The sequence below is a fragment of the Cinclus cinclus genome, chromosome 5, assembly GCF_963662255.1.
Source record: "Cinclus cinclus chromosome 5, bCinCin1.1, whole genome shotgun sequence".
NCBI classification, from domain to species: Eukaryota; Metazoa; Chordata; class Aves; order Passeriformes; family Cinclidae; genus Cinclus; species Cinclus cinclus.
Window position 1 is genome coordinate 43,061,605 of NC_085050.1, and position 13,635 is coordinate 43,075,239.

Sequence of the window (13,635 nt, forward strand, 5' to 3'; positions counted from 1 at the left end):
TGTCAGGGGAGGTTGAGTATTAGGAAAAGTTTTCACAGTCGAAGTGCGTTTCAGCACTGGAACAGGCCCCACAGGGGAGTGGCCACAGTTCCAAGCCTGACAGAGCTCACAAAGTGTTTGGACAACACTCTCAGGCACATGGTGTGACTCTTGGGGATGGTTCTGTGCAGGGCCAGGAGCTAAGACTTGATGATCCTTATGGGGGCCTGCCAGCTCAGGGGTTTCTATGATTCTGTGCGTGCTCCTGAAGTTTCAGCTGTGTACAGAGAAGCCTCTCTGAGAAGATTGCATCCAGCACTTGGGATGTATGGGGTTGAGATCATTACAGTGTCGTGACAACCATAGCAAACCTTGAAAGGAGTCCAGACCACTATTGCATAAGACTTGAGCACTTTCCTGGCAGTGACTGCAAAGAATATGAAAATGCTGAAACTGAATTTATCCTCAGTTTCAACATCATCTCTCAGAAAGAATCAAGCAGCAATGGAATTTCAAGGGGGAAAAGCTCCTATAAAACTAACAGCCTTTCACTCTCCCTCTGTCAGAAGGTGATTAATTCCTGGTGCTGTATCTGAGTGACTTAGAATGGAGTTCTGGAAGTCACAAAGAAGCAAGAGAGGTTCTGACCAAGGCTGAATCATTCCATTCTCAGACCTTGCTTTGTCCAAAGCTCTGCTGAATGGAAGCCAGCAAGAATTTTTCTTTAAAAAAAGCAAAGGAAATGTCAAGATAATCTTGGTTTGCAACTTGGGATCTCACATAAAGAAGAAATTAAAGCAAGACAGATTAAAAGTAGTATTATCTTTTCTCAAAATCAGATGCCTGGTGTTCAGCACATCAATCTGTTTTGTTTTTTTGCTTTTTTTTTAATTTGTATGTCTACTCCCAAAGACAGTATAAACTGGGTGATTGGGCTTTCTGTAACATATGTTACATAGGCTGACACATTCGTTTGGAATTGTAAGTTAATTAGAGTGACCCAAGATCAAAAATCATCTCAAAGTGAGTCACAAGTGATTACAGAAAAAAGCAAGTCCTACATCTCCTCTCTCCTTGTTTCTAAGTCTTTACATAGGAGAATGCAAATCTGTACTTCTCCCAACAGCAATCTACACCACTTCTGGAAATACATTCCTCAGCCCAGCACTAACTTGTCACAGTCAATGCAAAGTAGGTCTCAACAATCTACCTCTAAAAACCTCCTGTGCTAGAGTTGGGAATAGAGAAATGATAATATTAAATGTTTTATCATAATTCTATTTAACTTTAAAAAGTACTAACTAGACAATATAAATACAGCATGCATGCATATAGATAAGATTATTGTATTTTTTAATACTGAAATTTTTTATCAGTGTTTATTAAGCTACCCTGCAAACATCAAGAAAATTTAGTTTTTGAAAAATCATGTTTTTTAGGAAGCAGTAGAACAACCAAAAGCTTTCTGCCAAACAACATGTTCCCAAACACAGACTTCACTTTTTCCAAAATTTCATAAATACTTTTTTTTTTAATTCTTTGTTATTTTTTTCCCAAAATGGAAATTTTGGCTTAAATAGTGCTGTCATCAGAAACAGAAAATCCTGCTCTTGATGTAGAATACAGAAGTGTTTATATGCATTAACCATTATCTTTCTGCATTGCCCTTCATACAATCCACACCTTCTTTCTGCAGAAGAAAAAGCAAGTGTCCCCCAGAAGAAATTGCCTGATCCACCTCTAACTGTTGGAGTAACTCCAGCCAACTTTATATGAAACTTGGTTGATATGTTATGAGAAACAGTATCTTGGGATCACTTAATTAAAGGATGTTTAATAAAGCAAGCAACTGTTACTCAGTATAGGAGGTTACATCAGGATGTCTCATCAAAGGAATGTGCTCTGAGGTGTTAACTTTATTCACTTTGCGCTTTGCCTTGCTGTATTTTGTCTAACTGCTCACACACCACCCAGAAGGTCTGTCTGGTTTTGCCAGGATATTATTTCAAACCTTCTTTTCAGCAGGCAACAATGCTGCCCAGCTGGTATCCTCAGCCTGCGTTTTAGCATGCTGTGACTTCTGGTGACAAAGTTATCAATGGCAAAATTAAACAGGAACACTCTCCCGATACTACAGGAGGAACACCACAGCTCCTCTAGCTCAGCCCTTGCCATTTCAGTTGGTGGCTCTGTGGCCTCTTCTTTAAACTGTTCCCTACCACTAGAGAGTCTGCCTACAAATTCCTTCCTCCCTAAGGTTCTTTTAGACTCCTGCACCACTCAGTGGCACTGAAACCCTGCTATACTGAATCTCTACACTTTACTTCCTTTGAAGACGAATTACCTTGTAAAAGAGAAATATCTTGTAACCTGGTACAATTCACCTTTGAAAAACTCGGGTTGCTTTTAATTTTTACATTCTCCACTTGCCTTTCTTTGTTCTCTGTTGTTTCAATTCTCTACATACAACTGAGATGACTCTAATGAGCTGCCCAGATAATTTTTCCGTTTCTGTAACAGAAGGTGCTACAGGCATTATCTCCCAACCATAAAGTGCTGAAGTTCATAGTTAAGGAAAATTCCTTTCTACCAGACTTGCAATTTCCTCTGCCATATCTTGGACTATTATGAGATGGACATTACTCAGCTACTCTTCGGTTGCAGACCCACTTATTTGCATTTCCACAGTAACTCCTACCTTTGTTCCCATAGTCTGTCTTACAAAATATAGTCTAACAAAAGCAAAGTATTCTTTAGCTTGAAATAATATGTGGACTAGATTTATCTTCATCCCCTCCTTATATGACTGTGGAGGAGGGTTTTTTGGACCTTGCTTCTAATCAGGTGAAATATATTAAGTTTGAAAATGGTCTTGTCTCCAGTTACAGACCTCAACGAAAGTTTCAGATAAGCCATTGATGGCACTGAGTTACATGACAGAAAAGTCCCAATATTTATAAACAAACTTGAAAGTTCGTTGCCCTGGAATTGCACTGGCTAATATGCCAGTTATCATCTAAAAAACCCACTTGGTTCAAAAGAGAGAAGAAAACCATTTCAACACAGATTTCAGCTTTCAATATATTTGCCATTTTTAATATCTATATTAGCAAACACTTCTGAGAAACTGTTTCAATTACTACCTTACCTTATGTGCTGCATTTTCCCAGAAGAGATCCATCCAAGTAGAACAGTCCCATCTGGATCTGACATGCCTTGGTCCAACCCTTTATTTCTGCAGAGCATTCACTCCTCTTCCAGCTCACCCAGAACACACCCTACACTTCCTGCCCACCCATCATCCAGCAGAAAAAAAACTAGTGCTTACAGCAAATATAGAAAAAAATAGGGGGAGTTTGTATTCATTAAATCCCCAAAACCCAAGTCCTCTGGCTTCAATGTATACAGAAGATATTCCATTCCCTGCCTCAAGCTCCTTCCATCTTCACCATGCCAAAACCCCAGATGAAGACTCTGTCAAGTTATATATATGGTGCAATTTCAATCCACTTAATATATGTAATCAAACTGCTCACTGCTCAATATATTGCAGTTTGGGAATGTTTATGAAGCTCCCACAAAACTTTCAGTGCACTGTAGAGCTCTGCTTTGAACTGCCAAAGAAACTGGAGGTTCTTGCCATAAAATTGAGATCCAGTGTGTCACAGAGCACACATTGTTTTGTCTAATTTGAACCTGGAAATTATTTCTGTGTTTTTTTCAGAACTAATGAGTAACCACTGAGCAACTAAATTCATGCTTCCAGGTTAGTTCTGAAACAGATTTTCACACAGTGGGTTTGGCCTTCTAAGAACCTTCTACCCAACAATGGCATCTCCTCTTCCAATATCCACATTAAAGAACAGGTGAAATGCAGAATGCTTTTTCCCCCTCACATCACACTTCTAAGGCAACCTTTACTTTTAGCTCCTATAGGGACTTTACAAAACACTGAGGGAGCAAGACATCACAATACAACCTCATATCATATTGGTCAAAATGGTGTATTTTTAGCCAGTGTCCATAATGTTTTATATTTCAATTAAACTGCATGCTTGTGAGCTACATTCCCATGAGAGATTCTTCACCTGACAGCAGCATGGTGGTGCTCCCAGGTGCTACACGCTGAAGTAGAGCTGGCAGCACATCTTTGCTTAGAGATGCCCTGGTATAAGCCATGCAGGAATGTTCCTGGGTTTCTGAGTGCTTTAACAAGGCAGACACATGAGAAATGCCCTCTGGAGCCAGACCAGTCATCCACCCAGCCCTGTAATCTATCTGTGACAATGACTATACTGTAAATAAGTGTGTGCAAATACAACTGCAGTAATACATCTGGCAGAGATTACTCAATTCATATTGTAATCATTTCAGCAGAACACTCATTTTGGATTGGTAATGTACACATTTATACTGTGTTCTGAATAATTCTAATTACGAAACAAAATAAACTTGGTCAGTTTAATTCCTTAAGCTATCCTCAAAGAGTCTTTCTAATTACAAACAAGGAGCTGGCAGCACCTCTTAATGAGGAAAAAAGGAAAGAAATATTAAATGAATATACAAACCCCACAAGTTAAATTAGCTTATGAAAATGTATTCACCCTGGCTAGCATAATTTATTGAGATGGGGTCAGAAAATGTCTCCAAGTGGGCACAGAGGCAATCTCCCATGTTATTAGTCATCTTCAAAAGAGTGAAAACCCATGAGAATAAACCGTATGGAAAGGAAGAGGGAGGTCCCCACATACCCCTGAAAATCCCCTGCACAACACAGCTATAGCCAGCCTGAAGTCTCTCAGAGGAAGGGAGCCCTGAAGACTTCTCCTCCTGTGGTGTACCCCACCTTCCCTCACCAATGGCTCTCTTGGGGTGCAGGCAGGACTGCAGTACAGGCAGAGGTACAGCCCCAGCTCTGTACTGGTAATTTTGAGAAAAAACAATGTTTCCTTAGAGGTAGGTCTTTGGCTGGAAATTAAATCCTTTTTCAAAAAGCAGGAATAGTGAGGAATACTTGACCAGACCTTCTTCCCATTCCCTAGGAGAAAAGACTGTACTGGCCTGTGGCATCTCTCCTCTTGCCCCTGAACTGACACATAGTATCAGCAACCTGTGATTTGGAGGGTGGTGCCTTTCACAATGCTTTCTAGCTTTGGTCTCGTCAGCAGATGGGACAAGAGAGCTGGAAAGGGACAGAACACTCAAGGAAGGCAGAATCCTTAGAAACAACCAATAATGCACTCAGACAAGTTAGAAGTTTATAGTGTACTATAAAACAATATTGTCAGATGTTGTCAGAAATGGCCTGCAGTGGAGAACTGTGTCACTGGTGGGGCAGGCACAACATACAAATAGACACTACATTTCAGAAGGCTAATATCCCGTTTATTACAACAGCTAGCTGTCTTTTATACACTCTACAAAGTTTACACTTTGTTCATTGGTTACAGTAAATCAATATAAAGTTCATTGATGTAAAAAAAACATCTCCACCTCTGTTTTTAAAAAGACTTTTTGAAAAATACTTTTCCTGGCTGCAGGTTTTCTTTTCCACTTATCTCCTTCTCCTTCTTCTGTTCTTGGTCTCCAGGCCAATGCCCTTGATAGGATTCCTTTCAGAAATAACCCTTATTCATTAACCCTCTCTGCCTCACAGACCAGCTGTAAGCCTCTCCACAGAACTGGCCAGTCACATACTGCTGGCTATCCCCAGCCCCAGCTGTTAAACTGTTATGAAGTTAAAGTTGCATTAAATACTTTCCTAACTTCACATTTCCATGGGTGTAATAACGATCCATACCACAAGGGTGTTTCACAAATGCAGAACAGGAACAGGAGAGATACACAAAACACTGTATTAAAATGTGATCCATGCTGTGAAAAACAAATGAGAATTCTGGATCTGACCTAACTGTGAAGCAGTTTCGAGTGATAATAAGACACCAGTGATAAATCTGTTAAATCTGCAGTACACGTGGAACCCATCTGAAGCATACAGCTGAAAGTGAAATACACTAATTTTAAAATGGATGCAACAGGACAGTCTATCCATAACAATTAGCTGAGGGCAGTCTAGCCTGCAATTATACCTCTGTAGACATAACTTTGGTAAAATTTTTAATGTACATTAATATTTATTGTTTACATAATAGTTCATTAAGACAGCATTCTCCTCCCCAGCTTAGATACACCAAAAGTCACAAGGTGCAGTACAGCAAGGGGTTTAACACTAATTCATGATTTATTAGTCTTTTAGCTCAGAAGAAAAAAAAAACAACATTTAGTTTCAAAAACCTCACAATTATTTTGAGTTGCTCATGGATTTCTAATATCAGCATGTTCACAGAACAGCTAGCGCAAATCATTACTGCAACCATGGTGTCAGTATGTCCATAGAAGGATCATATAAGTTAATATTTTGAAATCTTTTCCAGAGTGATTTCATCATTTCATCATTTCATCAGAGATGAATCTGTGATTTCATCCCATGAAATGTGTGATGCCTTTTTTTTGAATCAAGCTCCAATGTGCCCAGACTGTCCCTCCTAAATTCTGCCTAATCTCTTCTTCAAAGACCTCAGTGTCAGCAATTCGGCTACTTCCCAACAAAATTTGTTCCAAAATCTAAGCCTTTTGGATATGTCTATAGAGTATCTCTGTTTTTCCATCAACTATATGCTTTGTATTTATGTAATTTCTTTGCAGTTCTTAGCAATTCTCATTACTGACATCTATGGACAACATTTTACAATAACCTTTCCCATACATACGCTGATTTCTGTTTATTCACTGAATATGGAGCCTAAGTCTCTAAGCTGGATTTCTTTATTCTGTTTCCTGTGCTAGGAGTTTACAAGTCAGATGTAGAGATACTGAGCACTGAAGTACTGATGGATCTGGGTGTAAGCACCCCCAGCCAAAGAGGTTCATCTACATGTAAGCCTGTTTCAGAAGAAAATACAGATTGAAATGAAAATGAAGATAATTGTATGACAAGCCATGCTCAGAGAAGCTTTTAGTGGCTAAAATAGCACACCACTTTGCAGTTAGCTTTTAGAGAAGGAAAATTAGATGCACCCTCCTCACTATCAACCATGTAATTTAATGTCAGGCTGCTTGCTGCCATTCATTTTTCTAACAGGTTTTGATCTTACATTACTCAGGAACATTTGCCCACTTAGCAGAGACTTCATTTCCACTGTACAGCAAAATCTTGAAACAGGTGAATATTGCTATATGACACTGATAATGACCAAAGTCAAAGCATTTTCTATTCCTATTTTTTTTGCTCCTCATCCAAAGCATCACTCGTTTCTTTTCCATAGCTTAATAGTGAAATGAAGAACAGTTACTGTGTACTTTTATATCAAACACTGTTAATTTATCAGTAACGGGGGGGGGGGGGGGAAACAGAGATTTATCAAGCAGACAGTGACTCCAAAGTACTGTGACAATCAAAAGGGAGCATTCTGAATTTTCAAGGACTTTTTTAATTACTCCATGGAGAAATCAGTAGGATGCTCACGTTATACTAGAACCTTTCACAACACAACAGCCTAAAGGCAATGAGAAGATTTTCATACTGCTGAGGGTACATGGTTACTGCTGAGGGTAAGTGGCCTGGGAGTCCTACAGTAAAATATTCAGTGTCAGGAAAATTACCTTGATCTTTGCCCTCTGCATGATTAATATTCTTTCAAGTTAACACTGAAAACAAAACATACGAAAATTCAAGTATGATGAGTGACTAGTTGTAAACACAGGAATGTCTGGTCAACAACAGATGTAATTTTTACTCCCTTCATTTAGTTTTAACTTACTCCATTTACTTAACACATTACTCCTGCATGTAATGTTACCACTGAGAATTAAATGTTCATCACATTTCCGGATAAGTTTTCATGCTAAATTCAGTTTATTAAGTATTCAAAATGAATATGCAATGAGCATGGGAGCCACCCTAAAATCCTCATGAAAAGCCATCTTTTAATCTTCACAGAATCACAGAATCAACTAGGCTGGAACAGAGCTTTGATACTATAGAGTCCAATCTATGACCTAACACCACCTTTTCTTAATTGTTTAACTTTTAGAACTGAAAATTTACCAGAAGAAAGATTTCTATTGATTTCACAAACTACAATTTTTTAAAAAAACATATCTTATAAGATTTCCCGTGCCTGTGGTGCAACCATGTAGGCAAAAATTTCCCTATCAAGAGATACTTGCTAAGTATAGATACTGTAAATACCTGCACATTTATAAAGAACATCATAGAAGAAAAGTGCTACATTACTTCAACACCCTAAGAAATTTACTCTCTTTTGGAAACATTAACACTTCCTTCCAAATAAAGAACAGTCCAAATCAAATTATAAATCCATACACTGTTAAAGTTTCAGAACAAGCTGGTGTATGTTGACGAGAAAGCACCAAGGAAAAGCAAACAATGTCTGGCCCTCTCTATACCAAGTCTCTTTTATGCTAGTTTGGCATTTTTAAAAAAGCCTTTTCTGATATGCATTTAATATTTTCAACCATACAAAGACCTTTACCTTGCCAAGAGACTACAAAGAAGGCTTGGTGAATGAAAACCAGCTCAGCATTGGTATATGAAGTATTAGTGTCTCCTCCCTTCTCACTCAATGGGATTAGTTTACAATAATGTGTATTTTCACAAGAAGCCCACATACACCCTTGTCATTACAGAATTGTTTACGTTTCTATTCCTATGTCATATACAGTGGTAGGACTCAACATGCCACATGCAGACACCAACTTTTCATCTTCAATTACTGGAAATATGTGTTACAAAACAGACCTAGGCTTGGTATTACCCCTGAATCTCTGTTATCTTTATATTAGAACTGCAATACTGGTTTTGCGTGTCATCACTCTGAAATATTTCACAGCATAAAGTCTCTGCAGCAACCGAAAGCAATTTAATGCACCAAAGACCCTACCTACAGTGTGTGAAGATGCTCAGTTTTGTTTAAATTTCACAAACATTTTCTCAGTCTTACCAGGTCTAAAAGACCTGTAAACTCTTTATTGGAGTTCAGAAATGGCAGAGTGCCTTGGGTCAGTATGCTTACCCAGCAAAATGCACTGTCCTCCCCAGTGGCACGAGGCTCACTGCACACAGAGCTGGACTGCTCCATCCGCACCAGGGCTGCTCACAGTGCTGCCTTCTGCTACACAGGCACAGCCACAACGATGTGGACAAGCTTTGCACATGTCTAATAAATCCACACCTTGATGGGAAAAATTCACCCAATGCCAAGTGCTCCAGCATAACAATTCATTTGTGTGCTAAAAACTCAGCAGGGATTTAAATTGATTAGATCCTTGTGCACAAGAGAATGTTAACACTTGCTGAATAAACCTTTTTTATTAGTGTATCAGAATTCAAAATAATATATTTCTTTAATAGTTTAATTTGAATGTAAATTAAATGACTGACATACCATGTCTTCAACTATTCCTGTTTTATAATTGTTTCTTCTTTTTTGCTGTTGTTTTATGAGTGCAATGTTTCACCAGGGTCTTCTTTTTCCTATGTGCAACAAAACAAAAGTTATCTTCTAAGAGCAGATTAAATAAATCAGAACTATTCAAAGTCATGGCTCTCACTCTAGTTTGACTTAAAAGAGAAAAGAAGACATTACAAAGTACACCAAAAGTTTGCCAAGTCGTTTTAGTGACCCAGAAACTGATTATGATGTACTGGATTTTGCAAGTTACTGAATCTACCCACATATACAACACCGAAACAAAATGCTAGAACTCTGTCACCAACAGGATTTTCTGTTCAAAATTAGATAGATGCAGTAACATAGTGACTCTCAAGGAAGTCCCTTGGGATTAACCCTTCCCACCAGTTAACTTTGGTGGTTATCTGGATGAAACCAAAACGCATAGAATTCTCTGAAGATATCAGCAGATGCACCTTAAGTGGAAAATTTCTATAATTTGTGCTACAGAGTCATCCATGGTTACCTCTGACCCTCAAAAACCCTCAGCTGAGACTGGAGGGCTATAGTCAAATCTTCATCCCAGTGGCTGTGCCTGCCTCCTCTTAACCTGTGCACTCCTGTTGGCATGTGAAAATAACTGCACTGTTCCCAGCTCCCTCAGGGAGTGGTGCAGGACAAAGACAGAACTTTGCATTCAGAGGTATCGTTCCTGTTTTCATTAGCACAAGGTCCTGACCCAAAGCCATCTCAAGCTGGCTGTTGTCTGTCCACTTGCTCCCCTGTGCTTTTGACCAGCACAGGTTGCAGTGTGGTATAAAGCTGGGCACGATTATTTTCACATACAAACACAATGACAAGAGGTCACCATGGCTGTGCCAATCAAAGCTAAGGGGTCCTAATGTAAGAAGTGACTGAATCTAGTGTCCAGAAGGACAAGGCTGGAAAATTAAATCAAATGCACTAGAGAAAAATCTGTCTTTGTTTCCCAAGTTGTTCTTGCTTTCATACTCAAGTTTTTTGTGTTTCCCTCACCAATAAGCAGCACTACTTGGGAATGGCTTTGTCCTTGGGTGGACACATGATTCGTAGTATTGCTGCTGCAAGTTCTGTGCGTCTTCCTGGAAAAAATCTGTCTTAATGGTAACTTTTTTCTTAACCAAATGTACTTGTAAGTCAAACCAGGTTTACAAATATCTCACCAAGTCAAATGAAATCCAACCAGGTAAAAGGCAGTTTTATTTTCTTGCAACAAATTTTCCAATCACACCTATTTTTATGTTACCAAGGGAAACCTCCATGATTTACTAACTACAAACCCTTTAACAAACATGAATTCAAACAAGCAGTTGTGGAGAACAAAAATAAATGCTTCATTCTGAAAGGTGTTTTCCTTTTAAACACTTCTTCCATTAGAATAGAAACATAAATTCAACTGATTTTCACTTATTTTTTTGAAACAGAAACCTACTCACCCCCAGTTCCCATCCCAGATGGCTAGATGTTGACTCAGTGTGAAGAACTTGGGAGGCTAAGCAAACACGAGCCTAGTTTGACAATTCATTATAACTTGGCTAATGCTTCTGTGTCACCAATAATCAAGACTCTGCTAACACTTTCATTTCTTTTTTTTTTTTTTTCTGAATACACTGCACTCTGCTCAGCTGAATCACCAGGATTTCTTTTCTGTCAAGAGGGCCATTTCTTTTGAAGCTTCTTAAGGGAAAAATATTTATTTCTTCAATGAAACCCTTGAAGTGGTTTGCTTCTTATAGGTGAATTAGCAGAAATGTTGGTTTGCACAATAGTTTCAGGCATAGTTTTCTCTCTGCTTCCCTGCTTTTTCCAGTGCAGCACTTCAAAGAGCAACAGTGCCCAGCTGCAGCACTTAACCCTGTATTGTCTGCCCTGCCCCAGCACTCCTTGGTAGAAAATCCAAATCTCTGGCTTGATTTCATAGAAATTCTGACTCTGCCCCTTAAAAAGTTCCTCAGTCCAAACAAAACAATGCCACTACTTCATACTTATTTATCAACTTCTTCATAGGGGCTTGAAACACTAGTTTTACAGGCATATTGGGCCACAGTGCCAGCTTGTGGGTATAGCCAAAATCAGGTTCTCCCAGGGTAAGTCTGGGTGCAGTAAACCAACTGGTCAGCCATGGGTGCACAAGCTTGTGTGGATCCAAATCCCTGTGGAGAAAATATTATTGCACCTTGGCTTGTTGGTACAGGTGCCTCTAAAGAGGCTTTGGCATGGCCACAGGCTCTGCTCTTGCCCTGTTCCCATGAAAGAAGAAGCAGTGGCTGTACCAGAACCTGTCAAAGCAAAGGAGCCTGAGGGAGCCTGGGCCTGGCACACAAATCACAAGTAATGCAGGAGTGTGTCCTGCTTTTGCCAAGCAATACATCTCTCATCTCCAAAGTGTGTCAGACATGTGCATCTCTCAGTGAGGTGAACAGCATGCTGGGCTGAGGTAAGCAAAGCTTGACAAGTTTTCATTTCCCTGTAGAGCATCACTGATGCAGGCAGGGGCACCTCTGGACTGAAAAAAACATAACAAATGGGGATCTCCAAATTCTTTCAGTTGGAGTCTCTTGGATGAAGCAAAGGAGGAGCAAAAAAATAAACTAATTTTACCTGGTCTCTGTGGGAATACAAGTATTTAAAGAGATTTTGTAATCTGAAGTTTAATATAGAAACAAGGGTATCATACTGAAAACATCATAAGGCACTAAAACTTAATTTAAAATAACAGTGACTTACGAGCCCAGAAAATTATCCCTGCTAATGCCCTCAGATCTGAGGTTTTAAATCACTTTGTTGCTCTCAAGTATTGGGAATTTCAGCATTTAGAAGTGTTGTCTAAGGCCTTCATCCAGACAGCAAGCTTTAAAAACTGTCATTATTTGCAAAGGCTTTGAAATCTCATTCCTGCCCTCTTCATGGGAAAGACACCCCCTCCCCCTCTTCCCCTCTGCCCCCCCCCCCTCCTCCCCCAGTGCAATAAGTTTAAGGCAGAAATGTCTCTAAAGAGCAACCACTAAAGTGAAGCCTTTTGCCATGCTTTTCCTCACTGCCACCAAGAGAAGGTACAGCCCTGTAGGGGACCCTCTACAACATGAGGTTGCTCTGAGCAGGGAGTGATAGCACTGGAGTGGAGTCCATGGGACGGGTGGCCACCTCCTGGAGATCAGTGGCACTGGCAGGCACATGGAAGGCAGGTGGCTAGGGACTGTGCTCTATGGGACTGTCAGCAGGACAGGATGGTCCACCGTGGCCCCACATGCCGCAGCGTGCACCTACCTGCTGGGATAAGCATGGGACCAGCAAGCTCACTTCCCACCACAAATTAACAGGGAAAAGACATACCTGCCAAGGCAAGGCTTGAATGCCTGCCTCACCTCTAATGCTGGTGAGAAGAGGGGTCCCAGCTTTCAATGGCAGGAGCATCCTAAAGCACTTGCAGAGCCATATAGTCAGTGAGCCAGAAGACATGGAGAGAGCAATGGGACAGCACAGCAACCAAATCAGCCTCCCTTCCCCTCCAAGTGTTCAGACAGCAAACACTTGTTTTCTGTGCCATGAGAGGGATTACAGCCCTGTGGCATCTTTCTGCATTCTTTAAAATCTTCTCTCCTCTCTGGGGAAGAATCTGTTTCTGATGTTAATGTAGTGCTACATATTTTTAAAGTGTTCTGATCCTGCCTACTGTCACCACAACATGGTGATAAACTATGAACTTAATTTCATTTTAATTTGCACATGCAGATTAAGAAACACAGGGGACAAGGCATGGAAGGCCAAGAACAACTCTAATATCTCTGCCTCACTCATGCATTTCTGGTGACTGTAAACTGCTTCACCCTAATGTTGATGAAGAAAAGGTAAGAAACTGAAGATTTAATAGATTCGATATTATTTTTACTCAGCTATTATGGAAGGTGAGAATTTAAGAAAAATTCCTTGGCAACAAAGTTAACACAAATCCTTTTCACTTGCCTTAAGTTTCTCTTCCTCTTTCTTAGTACTGCAAGAAGCAGTAACATGTTCCAACATGCTGAAGTATGCCCTTAACCCCTTAACTGAGCTGAAGAAGTTTGGATAAACAATTATTCCAACGTGGGGATTACTCAATACAGTGAGATGGTTGGAAGCAGAGATGCAGGCTCTCCAGCAAAGG